The sequence below is a fragment of the Megascapheus bottae genome, chromosome 1 (genome assembly GCF_031878675.1).
Source record: "Megascapheus bottae isolate mThoBot1 chromosome 1, mThoBot2.hap1, whole genome shotgun sequence".
NCBI classification, from domain to species: domain Eukaryota; kingdom Metazoa; phylum Chordata; class Mammalia; order Rodentia; family Geomyidae; genus Megascapheus; species Megascapheus bottae.
This window is the reverse complement of record NC_143509.1, coordinates 24,362,553-24,379,732: the sequence shown is the minus strand read 5'-3', so window position 1 is coordinate 24,379,732 and position 17,180 is coordinate 24,362,553. Positions and strand designations below refer to the sequence as shown.

The 17,180-nt window shown below is 38.5% G+C and overlaps 1 long non-coding RNA gene across 2 annotated transcripts in view; it reads right to left on the bottom strand.

Annotated features, from left to right (window-relative positions):
- The window catches only part of LOC150068535 (uncharacterized), a 154,309-nt gene that overhangs the window by 74,310 nt on the left and 62,819 nt on the right, over nt 1–17,180 (bottom strand). The window lies entirely within an intron of this gene.

Genomic DNA, 17,180 nt, shown 5'->3' with positions numbered 1-17,180 from the left:
CTTGAGCCACATTACTACTTCTAGCTTTTTGATGGTTAACTGGACATAGAATCTCATGGACTTTCCTGTCTAGACTGGCTTTTAATGTAATACTCAGATCTCAATTTCCTGAGGAGCAAGGATTACAGGTGTGAACCACTGGTACACGGCTATGGCAGTGTTTTAACATGTCAATGGTCATTGGTTCAGTTTACTTTACTTAGACTGCCTTAATCATTTTTACGTATTAAGAACTTAAAAGACCTTAGCCATTTATATGCCATGTTTTTTAATAAAGTATTCAAGGAAGTTATGTTGTGGCCTTTAATGAGCCACTAGCGCTCACCTAGCAGGTCCTTGCCACATGCCAGCTGTTTATCTGATGTTTCACATTGCATGGTGCACGCTGATGGAGAAATTTTCCCTGCCCTGGAGAATCTGCAGCCTCCTATGCTTCAAGGAGGCAGAGAAGGCAAAAGCAAAAAAAGAAAAAGAAAAATGCAGGTCAAAGACAATGATAAACAGTCTAAAGATTGATGGGTGACCAAAGAGTAAGGTATGAAGAACTTCTAAGAAGAGATGGCTATTATCAACATACTGGAAAGTCAAGGGAGTTCGAAACACACTACCACCGAAAAAAACAGAGTCTTTTTAAAACAGAGCAGAAAGGACTAGAGTGTGGGTTCAAGTGGTTGCCTAGCAAGCATAAGGTTCTGAGTTCAAACTTCTTTCTTTAAAAAAGGAGTGGGGTTTGCTCATGGTAAGAATGTTAAAAAAAAACTTGTAGAGTAGGTGAATAAATGAATGAGTAAATTAAAAAAGGAATGGGGGGAATTAAAGCTCAAGAGCTAGAACAACTTTGTTCAAGATATTAACAGTGATCAGTTACCGAATCTGAGTAAGCCAGCTCTTTTGAATTCTAGTATCCTGTTTTTTTCTACTAAAATGCTCCAACTATAACTAGTAGGTGAAAAATAATCTTTCCTTATTGGAAAAAATCCTATTAAGCGAAGTAAGCCAGACCCAAAGGAACATAGGCTCAATGGTTTCCCTCATCTATAATAATTAGTACACATCCAAAACTCTCCTAGCAGAGGATTACAATAGCTCAAACTCTAGATACACAAGGCCATATAGGATGAGGCCAAATTAATGAACCTCCAGGACATGGAAACAAGAGGTTAATTATAAGTGACTGTTATTCTTTATGTATTATGTTTTTCTCCCTTCTCTTGTTTTGCCCTTTGGTTAATCTCATACTGTTACTGTATCCCACTTTATTACCTGGTATATTATATAGATGTTTACCTGTTTATTTGAAATAGGAGGGGAAAAATGAGGGGGGGAGGGAAATGGGACAAAAACATAAGGAGGGATATCAATGTATAAGAAGTAATGCACCTTCTATCTGCGAATATAACTGTAACTCCTCTATACATTGAAATAAAAATAAATAAAAAAATAATCTCTCCTTTCCAACAAAGAATCCACAGTAATATATCACACCAAGTAATAGTATCTGAGACATCAGAAGTAATGCTTCATGTATCAATGACAGCATCTTGGGAGCAGGTTCTTCCTGGGCCTGAAACTAAAAGGAAAAGTGAAAAGGGTGGGGGAGGGCTAGAAGTGTTGCATAGTGGTAGAATACTTGCCTAGCATTCATGAAGCACAGGGTTTGATTCCTTGGTACCACATACACAGAAAAAGCCAGAAGTGGTGCTGTGGCTAAGTGATAGAATGCTAGCCTTGAACAAAAGAAACTCAGGGACAGTGCCCAGGCCCTGAATTCAAGCTCTAGGACTGGCCAAAAAAGGAGTGAAATAGGGAAAGCTGAGAGTGGGACCTTATTCCTAATTAAAGTAGTTAGAATGTATTACATGAATTGGAAAGCCCTAGGCAAATTAACCTTTCCAAACTTCTGTTTTCTTTTTATTTTAAGTGGAGGGGTATAAGAATCCCCTACCTGCTTCACAATTGTGTTTCCCTACCAGATTTTGTAAGTTTTATCAACAGCTGATCTTATTTGTCCAACAAACTAGGAGAAAGTTTAGAGCACTTCAGAATGCACCTGTAAAAAGAATACGATTAGCTGGGCACCAGTGGCTCACCCCTGTAATCCTAACTACCACCAGAAAACCAGAAGTGGCTCTGTGGGTCAAGCTGTAGACTGCTAGCCTTAAGCTGAAAAGCTCAGGGACAATGCCCAGGCTAGGAGTTTCAAGTCCCACAACCAACAACAACAACAAAAAAGAGTAACACTAATATATATATATATATCTAAAAAGGGAAATGTTTGTTATTGCCTGTGTCACTCTTGATATTCAAAATTTTTATTTTCCTCTATCTTCTTTTTGTGAAGATTAAATCAGTTTTTGTTGACCTTCTGTTGTTTAACCTCATATTTCTATTGGGGCTGTTTGGGATTGATACTTCTGGACTATATATTGTCCTGCTCATCATTCATCTTTAATGATATATATATATATATGTAGATTATTTTTGTCAGTCCTGGGCTTGAGCTCAGGGCCTGAGCACTGTCCTTGGACTTTCTCAAGGCTAGAGCTCTACCACTTGAGCCTCAGCACCACTTCCGGCTTTTTTCTATGTATGTGGTACCGAGGAATCAAACCCAGGTCTTCATGCATGCTAGGCAAGCACTTTAACCATTAGGCCAAACTCCCGGCAAATCTTTAATGAACTTTTAAAAATCAATATAACTCTACTTCAATGAAAGTTTACAAAAATGTTCTTATTTAGTATCTAATTTAACCCTACCAATCAGGAAGTAGCTTCTGTGGCAAACTCATAGTATCTTCCCTAGTCTATTTCTTTCTCCTAGGAAAGATGGTAAGTGAATTTGCACACAGCAAGAAAGGTGGGTTGCTCTTTGGAAAGACAAAAGGATCAGATCTGTTCTAATATAAGATCTTCCTCTTGACCAAGATTATAATAACCAGAAATGAACTAAAGGTATTTGTCACTCAGAATACTAACCTCTTAGAAACATTCAAAATGCTGCTCAGCAAGAGACAATGCTGTTCAGCAAGGACTGTGGTATTTCCTGTTTCCTGAACACACAAAATGATAGATCTCTAGATAAGTTAAATAACTTCTCAGAGACCGCAACCCCAAGTGGCCACATGGTTCAGGCAACTTGGAGAGCCTCAACAACCTTGAAGCATGGGGCTCTGGAGACTCCCCAGCAGTACCTTCCCTAGCTGACCACTTAGATGAAACTTTCTGCTCCTATTGGTGGAAACAAAGATAATGCCCTATGTAAATGACAACAGCATAAACCCAATGTTTGGCTGGATCCTTGATATGGCCCAGGGTAGAAGAAAGAGGCTTCTCTATTTTTGAAAATATTCAGCATGGGCTGAGAAGAGTTTGAGACAACCCAGAAAAACAATGGGAGAAGCAGGATGCAGCTCCAGGGCAAACACTGTATGTTGAGAATAAAGAGGCTACTACCATCTAGGACTGCACACTGTAGCTACCCTGAATAACCAGAGATGCTCTTAGAGTCGACTATAAATCTGTGTTTTCTACAATACTGTGAACTTCAATCTTTTATGTACTCATTTCAATTACTAAAAAGAGCATGAGAGAGTATGTGTGAGAGTGAGAGCTTCTTCTTTCCACTATCCACCAATAAGTGATAGGAGGTGACTTCAAGTTTTAAGGGAGAGGACATTAAATATTACTGGCTCTCAATGTATCTGAAGAGACGCTAGGAATCTAAATTATTACTAATGCATGCATCTGGGATTTTGCTGGGGAGACTGGGGCTAACTGAAGCTGATTGTGTTTCTTAGAGATCTGTGAGACAAAAGAGTACCTGGGTCAACAACTTGCCCACCACTGCGTTTCACCATCTGCTTGTTACAGTACATTCCTGGAACTCGGTGGTAAACAGCTGACATAGAACTGTTTCTCCCTGACATTGCTCCTTTCATGGGTGACCCATTAGTCAACAGCACAGAGCAACATTGTTTGTTAACCTCAATAATGACCTCCCGATCTTTGCTCCTACTTTGTATGTCAATCTCATAAGCCTCCCTTGGCACCCCACAAATGTGCTGCAAACGGTTTTCAAGGCAATGACAGAAAATAGCACAGTGTCTGAAAATGATTAACCTACAGGCATTAAAGAGACACTCAAACAGAAAGATGCTACAGAATAGCGTAACAATTTAAGCATATCTAATTGGAAAATGGCTAGAAACAGACTTTTTCCGTATCCTAGAGTTCATTTCACTTAGTCTCAAGACTTTTAATAGACTTAACTAAACTGGGATGATTCAAGAATTGCAAACCCAATTTTTTTTAACTCAGGGTCAGAGCACTGTTTGGGCTTTCCCAAGGCTAGTGCTCTACCACTTGAGCCATAGCACTACCTCCAGCTTTTTTATGTATGTGGTACCGAGGAATCAAACCTTGGCCTAGTGGTAAAGTGCTTGTCTAGCATGTACAAAGACCCTCAAAAATAAATGTGGATCTCCCAGTTTGAAATAAAACAAAAGTCTCAACCTAGGATGAGATGGCTAGAACTTATAACACTAACTCAAGTTCCTCAAATCACCATGCTGATCAGATTCTCAGCTTCTCCAATGGCACATATGATATCAGCAGTGACCCATCTTTTAGCTCCCCTTAAAGACTTTGCTACAGGAAACATATACAGTGATTAATATAAAACTAAGTAATCTGTATTATAAAATATGATTCCTTTCCTGGAATCCATAGACTTAACAGGATGACACAAAGGATAGAAAGATTAAAGTGGTGCTATGGCTCAAGTGATAGAGCACTAACCTTGAGAAAAGCCCAAAGACAGTGCTCATGCCCTGAGTTCAAGCCCCAGGACTGGCAAAAAAAAAAAAATGGATGATAGAGAACATGCTCTGACAATTCCTGCCTATCTCTCTGGTCCTCCGTTCCCAGTTTTCTATTTGTGATTCACCTCAGGAAGAACTAAAATGACTATTTTAGTTTTATTCATGGCTTACATAGTGACCAAACTATCTACAACTGCTTAGCTACACCATCAGCAGCAGCCTCTCTAGCTTGTCACAGACCTTACAACTCTTCCTCTGTCAAACAGGCCTAGTGGCAACTACTGTTCATCACTCATCTCCCTCAGAAAAGAGGAAACCTAAAGACAAAGAGAACCTGATGTGCGGTTTTATTATTTCCCAGTGCTGGGGCTTGACCTCGGGGCCTAGGCATTGTCCCTGAGCTGCTTTTTCTTTTGATCAAGGCTAACACTCTACCAATTGAGCCACAGTGACACTTGCAGCTTTCTACTAAGGAATTGAACACAGGGCTTCATGCATGCCAGGCAAGCACTTTTCCACTAAGCCACATTGCCAGCCAAGAACCTGATATTTTAAAGAAAAAGCTAAGCAAAAGAGTGTGTATATCCGTTAAGTACTGATAATTAGTTGCAATTATAAAATTACTGTTCACTAGGGGCTGGGAGTTTGGCCTAGTGGCAGAGTGCTAGCCTAGCATGCACGAAGACCCGTGTTCAATTCCTGGGTACCACATACATAGAAAAAAAAAAAGCCGGAAGTGGTGCTGAGGCTCAGGTGGTAGAGTTCTAGCCTTGAGAAAATCCAAGGACAGTGCTCGGCCCTCAGCTGAAGCCCAGGACTGGCCAAAAGAAAAAAAACAAATTACTGTTCACTGTCCTAATGTCAATTCAGGAAATCTGAGTTGCTCTTAGAATGGGCTCTCAAACAGATTCCTGTCTCTGTAGAACATAAATTCCTAAAAAATAAGAATCTTTTTTGATTGCTTCACCACCAGCTGGAGTCCTGGAATGTAGAACACAATCTACATGTATTCATTGAAGGGTAGAATATAATCACAGCCTTGCCACTAATCAGGCACAAAATCTTGGAACAGATCTTCATATGCTTTGAGCTTTGGACTTCCCATTGGTAACTGAAAGTAATAGCTACTTTAATAATGTTATAATGATAAAGTAGCAATGTGTGTGAAGTCACTATGGCAGTTGTTCAATAGTCTGGAAAAAGGTGGCGGAATCTGAGTGAGGCTTACTTTCCTAACTCCTGTGAGGCTGCCTCTCACCTTGCCAACTGTTCTTCTAAAGCTGAACAAAATTCATCAGCATCTTTCATTGTCAAACTGTTATAGATGGGGCTGGGAGCATAGCCTAGTGGTAGAGTGCTCGCTCGCCTAGCATACACAAAACCCTGGGTTAAATTCCTCAGTACCACATACACAGAAAAGGTGTATGCACCGAAGAAGTGGTGCTGTGGCTCAAGTGGCAGAGTGCTAGCCCTGAGCAAAAGTATCCAAGGACAGTGTCCAGGCCTGAGTTCAAGGCCCAGGACTGGCAAAAAAAAAAAAAAAACTGTTACAGTAGGTGGATGTCCTATAGCTCTTCAAAAGTTTGAAGACGTACTTTGTAACTCTCTCCCTAGTGGGAAATCGGTGTGAATTAAACCTGTTCTCAGTGGGGAAGAAATGATGCTTTTGAACTGCTTCCTGAGTCTAATTCTAAGAGACACTGGTTTGAAAGAGAACAATGTTTTCATTGAGGGAAATCCTGAAGCAACATCAATCCTTCACCCCTATTTGCTTTCCCAATGCCCTTATTGAAAACTTGCAAAAAGAAGTTGCTTTTTAATAAAATATACCTATATACCTATATATGAAATTCATATATATATACATTCAATAATATAGCATAATTATAACCTAGCACTTATCCAAACATGACATGTACTTTGCATATACACTCACTTCATCCACACAAACCCAGTTCTAAGTCCCATTTTACAGATGGGGAAACTGAGACCCAGAGAATTTAACCCAAGTGAAACAAGACTGAGACTCAAACCTAGACATTATATTTCAGGTTATTCTAGCAAATGGTGTGTTTAAGAATTTTGAATAGTTTTATGAATTTAATTATGAAGAAATCAGCAAATGTAATGCTTCTTGAAATGTCACAAATCATTCATTTAATTTTGTATGAACACTTACTGAGTATACTGTGTATACTGGGAAAACAACAGTAGAAATGATAGGTAGAATCTATTCCTGAAAGAACTTATACTAGAAGAGACAAACATGAATAGAAATAAATACAGTGAAGCCGGGCACCCATGGCTCATGCCTATAATTCTAGCTACTTGGGAGGCTGAAATCTGCGGATCACAGTTCAAAGCCAGCCTGGAGCCAGAAGTTTGTGAGACTCTTATCTCCAAATAACCACCAGCAAATCAGAAATGACGCTGTGGCTCAATGTGGTTGAGTGATAGCCTTGAGCTGAAGAGCTCAGGAACAGAATCCAGGCCCAGAATTTAAGGCCCATAATGGGCAATAAATAAATAAACACAATGAATTTGTAATACTAACAAATGCAAAGAGTAGGTTGCCAGAGGGTAAATATAATAGTAAGTGATAGGGGAAGGTAGTGTCCTAACTGAGGGTGCTAACTTGGTGTGTTCATGCCATAGCGGAGCTGCAGCAAAATATCAATATAAAGGAAGGAAATATCAATATAAAGAGGGAGCAGAAAGGAATGATGAGCAGCGATGGTAGTATAGACAATATTTTGAAGGTTATCATTAAGAAAATATAATGCAAGGGCGTTATGTTCATGAGTTGTGATGAAGAAGCCCATGCAGTAAAGAAGACGAAATTGGCCATCTTTCTTGATGCTTCAGGAAAGAATGTGTATCACTTCAAACACTAAATGTGAGACAGAAACAAGGGAACTGGAACACAAGTGTGAGATTTGGCTTGAGAGGGACAAAAACACCGTCTCCCACTGGACTGGGGCAAAGTTCTCAAAATGCCAATATAGGCATTAGTGCTGTAGAGATGAAATAGTACCCGATGGAAACTAGAAGGGTAATATGCATCTACAACAACATTAACTGCTACCCTTATTTAAAAAAAAAACAAAACAGTATTTGCTTTGTCTTCCCAACATACACATCTTCCCCGAAGGTTTAACTCAAACAGCATTATTATACCTGTTTCACAGAAATTAATGGTAATGTTCACAGGTACATTCACAGTAAGCGGCATATTTGAGGACAGGGGAAAGAGAAATCAAGAGCTTATGATAACATTGATACTAAACCTTGAAGACACTCAAGGGAAGATGTTGAGTGGGCAAATGATATCCAGTTGTCTAGAACTTGCAGAGATATAGCTTTGTCCTGGCATTTGTCTACCTCCTTTGCCTATTTTCTTCCCCTGAATTGCACTACTGCACAAGATGGATCAAAGTACAAAGATAAAAATAATTATTTAAAATTCATGTGTGAATGAGATAAGGATTAACCAGAGTGGGAAGACACAAAGTGGCAGCATGGGAGAGCAAGGTTAGATGCTATGAAAGAATTTTTGTTAAATTCATTTGGTGTCATTTAATCTATTTGTTCATATGCTTGGACTTTAAGTTTTCATTAGTGTCTATTAATTATACAAAGAGTTTCACTGTGCTATTTCCATACATGCAGGCCTTTTCAAAAAGCAAATATTTTGAGACCTAGCTAATGAAAAGGAAGCATCCATTCTGAGAAGAGTGCCCACAGGAGGGTGCTAACTTAAGTGCGTTCATGCCATAGGGAACTACAAAATATCAATAAAAAGAAAGGAAATATCAATATAAAAAGAAAGAAAAAGAGAGATTAGAGTTTAAGAGTAATAGCCAACCACAAAATTTTCTAGCACAAATGAGTTTAAATAATTTGAATTATCAAATCTATTTATGAAGGTATAAATTATTAGGACACATACTTTAACAGTTTGTTTACAATTTGTGAAAACAAAAATTCATCTTCTTTTCCATTAACTCAAATTGGCTTTTCAAATACAAATTGTCATATACACTTGTACTCAGTATGACTTTTATTCCCAATTTTCACAGTTCTGAAGAATTACAAGCACTTTCTAAAGGATTATATAGTTTTTGTGTGGCATTTTCAAACATTTCTGTTTATCATTTTCAAACCAAATCTCAGTGCTTATTTAATAGTCATTTTTTAAAGCAAAACAATCAAGAATTTTTGGAATCTAAGTTCTCAATCTAAGTTGATAGTACAACACCATGTCCATTAACAGAGGAAAACCTCATTTCAAAAGTAATCTTACCAGTCTCATAATCAACCTTTTGTGGTCCATTAAGGTCTTCTGCTCAGTGCAAATGTCAACCCATGTTACAATTCAACCTCCAAAGACGAAAAAATAGAATTTAAATCTTTGATAAGGATGGATTATATTAAAATACTTTACCACATTAAAATCTTTAAAGTATATATCCAAGGTTATGTTTTTATATCTTAAAGTAGCTATATTTAATAGTTGAACTCCCCCTCTCATTTTTTTTTCTTTTTTCTTTTGTTGGTCATGGGGCTTGAACTTGGGGCCTGGGCAATGTCCTTGAACTGTTCAGCTCAAGGCTAGTGCTCTACCACTAGAGTCACAGTGCCACTCTGGTTTTCTTGTGGTTAACTGGAGATAAAGTCTCTCATGGACTTTTGTGCCTGGGCTGGCTTTGAACAGTGATGCTCAGATCTCAGCATCCTGGGTAGCTGGGATTACAGGCATAAGCCACAGGCGCTTAGCCATCTTTTTTAAAAATAAATTTGTGGCCAGGAGTTTGGCCTAGTGGTAGAGTGCTTGCCTAGCATGCACAAAGACCCAGGTTCGATTTCTCAGTACCACATACATAAAAAAAAGCCAGGAACTGGTGCTGTGGCTCAAATGGTAGAGCTCTAGCCTTGAGAAAGCCTAAGGTCAATAATCAGGTCCCGGGTTCAAGTCCCAGGACTGGGGAGAAAAAAGCTTAAATCTGAGGATCATGGTTCAAGCCAGATATAAGACACTCCTATCTATAATTAACCAGCAAAAGCTGAAAGTGGCTCAAGTGGTAGAATACCAGCCTTGACTGAAGAAAGCTAGGGGACAGAGCCCAGATCTAGCACCTGTACCTCATCATTTTTTTTATTAAAGAATTTATTAACATTGATTTTTACATCATATTTTAAATGACAAGTTTTACAAACAAGTGTTCAAGAAGGGAATCTCTATTTACAATCACTGGAACTTAGTATTTAGAACTTGATCAAAATTAGGCTAAGGGTTTGTATGTCGTAGAAACATATTAATTTATGAAATAAAACATTATGTCTATGGAAAAAAAAGAAAAAGAGAGAATGTTACATGTGTATATATTGTACTTTGATCAGATTAATCTCCTTCATTGATCTTTTTTCCCATCCTTTCCTCCCGTGTGTGTGTGTGTGTGTGTGTGTGTGTGTGTGTGTGTGTGTGTGTGTGTGTGTGTGTGAGGTTTTTTTTGCTCAAGGCTAGCACTCTACCACATGAGCCACAACTCCATTGCTAGCTTTTTTTGGTGCTTAATTGGAGATTAGAGTCTTGCAAGGCTTTCCTGCCTGGGCTGGCTTTGAACGCCTGAGATTTCAGCCTCCTGAAGGGCAAGGATTATGGCATGAACCACCACACCCTCCTTTCTTCCTCTATTTTTAGCAGAGTTTTGTAGGTTTCTTTATACCATCTATACACATGCCATGCATGTTTTTGTAATGAATTGTTTTCTTCCATAAAACCTTTTAAAAGTAGGAGAGCTCCAATTCCAATAAATAGACTAGATACATTTTTACTTATTCCTCCTGCTATGTACAATAAAACACTAAAGAAACTAGTATCAAATAAAAACAACAACACTATGAAAAGTGAAGAGTATAAATTTGGTTGGAAACCTCCCACAGGTGCTGCTGGCTCAAGTCTAATCCTAGCTACTCAAGAGGTTGAGATCTGAGGATCATTATTTGAAGCTAGCCCAGGCAGACAAATCCTAGAGATTCTTATCTCCACCTAATCACCAAAATTCCAGAAAAGAATCTGTGACAAAAGTGATACAGTGTCAACTCTGAGTGAAAAGGCTAAAGGATAGTACCTAGGTTAGTACCTGAGTACTAGCCACAGAGCGCACACATACCTACCTCCTGACCTGAAAAATAACAGCCAAACTTGGGTTTTTCTTTTGACTCAAATATATGAAACTTATAACAGACTAGACTAGAAACAGAAATATCATTGGTACGAGCAAGTACCAAGCCCCCTCACTTGTACCAAATCTGCTCTCTTTAGCCAAAGGACAAGGAAAAGGAAAACTTAAGGCAGAAGACTTTTAGACAACTGCTTTATTCCAGCCAATCACCAACAAAAATAACAAAAAATGGTAGCCTTATCCCTTGGGACAAAGTCCAAGGGAGCCTAGATTCCACTAACAATAAACCCAACATTTCTGTCAGTACTGCTTCAGAAAAAGCCAAATAAGGTGTCCTAACTTTCATCCCCAGTGCAAGGCTCTCCAACAATAATAGTGGAAATCTTGGGGGCTGGGGACTACTTCTATAGCAAAGGACCACCTGGGATGCTGTCAGAGGAGGCTTAGTGAAGTGTCAGGAATTTCACTTCCACCATAATGTCAGTGGACCTTGTGAGGAGCTAGAATTACTACCCTGACCTTCCTTAATAAGGACTTCCCCTTACCTTGGACGTCAACAGAGGTTGAATGCGTAACCTGGACTTGTACCTTCATCTGGCAGTAAAGAATAAATCCATAGTTTAATTTGTAGACTTCAACCTCCCTATCTCAACAACTGATAAAATAACCAAAGAACTAAAAACCATCAATAATACCATCAACCCATATAGGAGGCTCTAATAAACACTCTACCTACCAATGGCAAAATACGTATTTCTCTTACATGTTCATCGGATATTAACAAAAACAAACCATGCTAGACTATACATCAGATCTCAGCAAATTTAAGAGAACTCAAATTATATTTTCTCTGCCTACAACAGAATCAAACTAAAAATCAATAACCAGAAAATCTCCAAATGCTTGGGAATTAAACTGAACACTTCTAATCTGTGGCCCAATGAAAAGTGTAATAGTAAAAAACAACATTACCCTGAATAAAAATACAACATGACACAGATAAGCAGTACTGAGAAAATGAAAGTAGGAAGTGTATAAGTTTAAAAAGAGAATTAATGTCTCAAATCAATCATTTTATTTCCTATCTCAATAACTTATGTAAAAAGGAGGTTAATAAATGAATATGGGAAAGAAAAAAATAAAATGTAAAATAGGAATTAGATATAACCAAAAAAATGGTTCCTGAAAAAAAGTACATAAACAAGAAAAAAATACATAAAACTGAAAAAGAGAGAAGGGGTGACATTGTCCAAAAAGAAATATTCATTACCTGACTTATGTAAGCCCTCTGTATACAACTTTTAAAATAATAATTTTAAATTTATATATATATACATACAAACTTTCTAACAGACAGAAAACTCAAATTGCCAGTACCTATAGTAAAACAGTATATTACAACAGGCCTTGCAGACATCAAATAGAGGAATATTAGGAGCAAACATTCATAAATTTAACAAACTAGATAAATTATGTCACTTCTTCAAAAAATACAAACTGCTACAATCTATACAATAAGATCATCTGAACAGTCTTAAAATATTAAAGAAGCAGAATCTGTCAATTTAAATCCTCCAAGAATAAATCCCCAGGTTCAGATTATTTTACTGAACAATCTTAGCAAATACTAAAATTAGTATTTCTAATTTCTTTTCCAGAAAACTATGATCAAAATAATCAAAAAAGAACTAAATACTTTGAAGACTATAGGTATGCCTTGGAAGACTTGGCAAAGATGTCAGTTTCCTCACAAATCAATACAATTTAATTTTAATACAATTCCTAGAAAACGCCCAAGATAGATGAAGGTAAGTCTATTCTGAAATTTATACAGAAAAACAAATTAAAATTGAAAACAATAAAGTGGAAAAAATCACTATCAATTTCAATATTTATTATACATAGCTATAATAATCAGTTCTATGTGGACAAACATATATAAACCAAAAAAAAAAATACCACAAATGTATTCCTCTGAAGACACCAGCTTACTTGCCTAACATGTACAAAGCTCTGAATTCAATCTCCACACAGGGTGGATGGCAGGAAGGAAGGGTGGAAGGAAAGGAAGGAGAGGTAAGGAAAGGAAGAAAAACTTAAGAAGAAGAAAAAATTCAACTAGCTAACATTCAGAAGCAACTCAACAGAGAGAAGACAGTCCCTACAATAAAGGTGCTGTAACAACTGAACCTTGTCCATTAACCTCATCCACATTTTATACAAAATAAAAGCTCAAAAATGAATTATGGACCTAAATAAAGTATGAAACTAATACTTCTAATCCGAGCAACCAATGGCTCACACCTGTAATTCTAGCCCCTTAGGAGGATGAGATCTGAGGATCGAGGTTCTAAGTCAGCCCTGACTCCCCAACTCTAAGACTCCTATCTTTAATGAACTAGCAAAAAGCCAGAATCAGAGGGGTGACTCAAGTGGTAGAGTACCAGCCTTGGGCAAAAAGCCAATTGAAGGCTTAAGGATTTAAATTCAAGCCCCAACATCAGCACCAAAAAATTAAAATATTTTGCTTTGTTAAAAAAATGTTAAAAAACAAACTACAGTGGGAAAAAAATTTTGCAAACCTATTTCTAAAACAATACTAGTATTAGTACCTTAAAAATACAAAGAACTAAGCCGGGCTCGGTGGCTCATGCCTGCAATCCTAGCTACTCAGGAGGCTGAGGTATGAGGATCAAGGTTCCAAGCCAGCCCAGGCACAAAAGGACCTGAGACTCTTATCTCCAATTAACCTCTAGAAAATGGGAAATGGGGGAGCTTGGCTCAAGGGTAGGGCAGTAGCCTTGAGCTAAAGAGCTCAGGGACAGTGCCCAGACTCAGGGATAGAGTGGTACCGTCTTGAAAGCGTCCAGACCCAGAGTCCAAGCCCCATAAGCCCTCCCCCCCCAAAAAAAAGAAAGAAAGAACAAGAGAATGAACTGGGGCTGAGAATGTGCCTTAGTGGTAGAGTGCTTGCTTAGTATACATGAAGCCCTGTGTTTGATTCCTGAGTACCACATAAACAGAGAAAACAGAAAGTGGCACTGTGGTTCAAGTGGTAAAGCTCTAGCCTAGAGCACAGAGGGGCTCAGGAACAGAGCCCTGGGCCTGAGTTCAAAGCCCAGGACTGACAAAAAAAAAGAAGAAGAAGAAAAAAAGGGGCCGAGAGTTTGGCCCAGTGGTATGTGCTTGCCTAGCATGCATGAAGACCCGGGTTCGATTCCTTGGTACCACATACATAAAAAAAAGCCAAAAATTGTGCTGAGGCTCAAGTGGTAGAGCTCTAGCTTTGAGAAACTCCAAGGACAGTGCTCAGGCCCTGAGCTTAAGCCCAGGACTGGCAAAAAAAAAAAAAAAGAAAAAAAAAAACTAAAAAAGTAAACAGCATTTATATAGACTCCCTTCTTGAATACTTGTTTGTGAAACACGTCATTTGAAATATGATGTAAAAATCAATGTTAATAAATTCTTTAAAAAGTTAAAAAAAGTAAACAGCAGAAATCCAAAGAAAATGAACAAAAGGCATGAACAGATAATTCACCAAAGAGGATATGCATATGACAAGTGATAAAATATATATTCAATGTCACTGGCCATTAAAGGAATGTAAATTAAAACCAAAATGAGATTATCATTGCATAGCATTCAGAATGGCTAAAACAAAAAATAATGACAATATAAAATGTTAATGAGAATGAGGGGAAATTAGGTCATTCCCACATTTTTGGTGAAATATTTGGGAAATCTGGAAAAATAGTATTTCCCTTCTGGGGAAATAGTATCACAATCTCTGAAAACCTAAATACACAACTACCATATTAGCCAGAAACTACCCTGGAGAAAAGAAGGTATAGGTTCATACAAAAAGTATGGACTGTGCATAGTAGCTTTATTCCTAAGAGTCAAACACTACAAGCAACCTAGATGTCTATCAAAAAGACAAATGGATAAATATCCACACTGTGGAATATCACTTAGCAATTAAAAAAAAATTACTGACTCAAATTCTGCCAAGTGAAAACAGACAATCTCAAATGTTACACATTATGATGGTTACTTTTGTGAGTCAACCTGCCTGGGCATTAAATGCATTGATTGTTGGCCTAACATTCTAGGTGCTTCCATTAGGATGTTTTTAATTGAGATTAACTTAATTTAAATCGGTTATAGTAAAGCTCATTGTTTTCTTTAATCAGTTAAAGGCCTAACAAGTTGGTCTCTCTTGAGCAAGACTTAGAAAGCATAATAGATATGTACTAAAAGTAACCTGATGAAGGAATTCCACCCTGAGTCAGCCAGCAACACTTAAACCTGGGAAGAGGCACACAGGCAAATGAGGCTCCATGACAAAGGTGCTAGCTGGGACATATTAGACAAGTTATGGTCAGTCAAACAAAGAACAGACTCAAAGTCAAGCAGGGCTATATCAAGTTGGCCTATTAAGTTACAGTAAGGGATCCAAAGGTCCTCTGGGAGGCTCCTGGAAACCTAGGCAAGGAGACATTAGGATACAGTTAACTTTTTGGGTGTGTCAGTCCTAGGGCTTGAATTTAGGGTCTAGGTGAGGCTCTTTTGATCAAAGCTAGCACTCTGAAGCTTGAGCCTCAGCTATCATTCCTGCTTTTGGTAGTTAATTGGAACCAAGAGTCTCAGGAACTTTCCTGCCTTGACTGACTTTGAACAAAGATGGGGATCTCAGCCTCCTTAGTAGTGAGGGCTACAGGTGTGAGCCACGGGCACCCAGCAATACAGTTAACTTTTAAAATCAATTCTGACCTCCAGGTCAAGAAGGTAGTCTGGGGAAGAAAGGGTTCTGTGAGGCCAGAAGGAGTCTGGGCAGATGTGTCCAAGATACACTGGTCTGAGAGGAGTGTGGGCAGTTTGCTCTCTCTTTTCCCAGGCTAGTGAGGCCTAAATTGGCTCAGAAATTTTAAAATACATTGGCATGCTTCAGGGACTGAGATCTTCAGATATCCTAGGGTACTCCTGGCTTAGCCAAGTTTACTCAATCTGGCTAATTTCCGAGAGAAGCCTTTGCCCCTACCTGCATTAGTGGTATGATTATGTACCTTCTGAAACTAAAGACTTCACGGGTGTCAACTTGAAGAAGTTAAAGAAATGAAAAGATGTGGATAAAATAAAAGACAAGCAAAACCTGGGTTTCATGTACCCCTTCGCTGTCCCCCATTTCATCATGCCTCTCCTTGTGCTGCTGCACTCTTGTCAGACTGAGAGCTGGTGGCATGTGGGCCTATTGCAAAGCACAGTTACAGCATGATCAATTTTTCTGTCTTCTTGGCTCCCTCAAGGATTGGATGTACATCCTAGAAAGAAACAAGCTGAAGGTATGCAAGCAGATTTATCTGAGAACAAGATCATATCCAGCAGAGGCATCTTGACGTACAATGAATCAACAATAACAGCAGTAATCACTACCATTTGTTGATCATTATGCTATGCCAAAACACTTTTCATATATTATCTCAATTCCACCAACAAAAGAAAAAAATGTTCTATTATTTCCATTTTATGATGTTAAAAAATTAAAAAGTTGTCAGGAACATAGCCTACCAGTAGAGTGCTCATCTACCTCACACAAAGCCCGGGGTTCCATTCCTCAGTACCACATACACAGAAAAAGCCAGAAGTGATTCTGTGGCTCAAGTAGCAGAGTGCTAGCCTTGAGCAAAAAGTGTCCAAGGACAATGCCCAGGCCAAAAGAAAAACCCTAAAAAGTCAGTGAGCCACTTGCTTTAAGGTCCCTCAGTAAAACTACTGGGATTCAAACCCCTAGTTCTTAACACCTTAAAGCTCATTCAGTAACCAAATAAGTTTCAGGCCATACTACCCAGCTCTGAAGCACAGACACCACAGTATACTGGTTACCTGGAGATTGGGGTACCTTGTGTCCCCTGCCCATCTGCACAACACAGTGAACAGCCCAGCCCACCTCACCAACTACAGTAGACCACAGATTTTTATTTTCATCTGTCCACAGTTACTGCCACACTTATACGACTTAAAAGGTGACCACCTCTGTTAACTTATACCTATAGGATCTGTTACCATGTGCTTTCGTGGTAGAACAAAGGAAACTGAAGCCACAGGTCATCAAGGCAAAGGACACACTGATTAATTCCCATCAATGTTCAGCTCCTGTTAAGATTAGACTTCACTC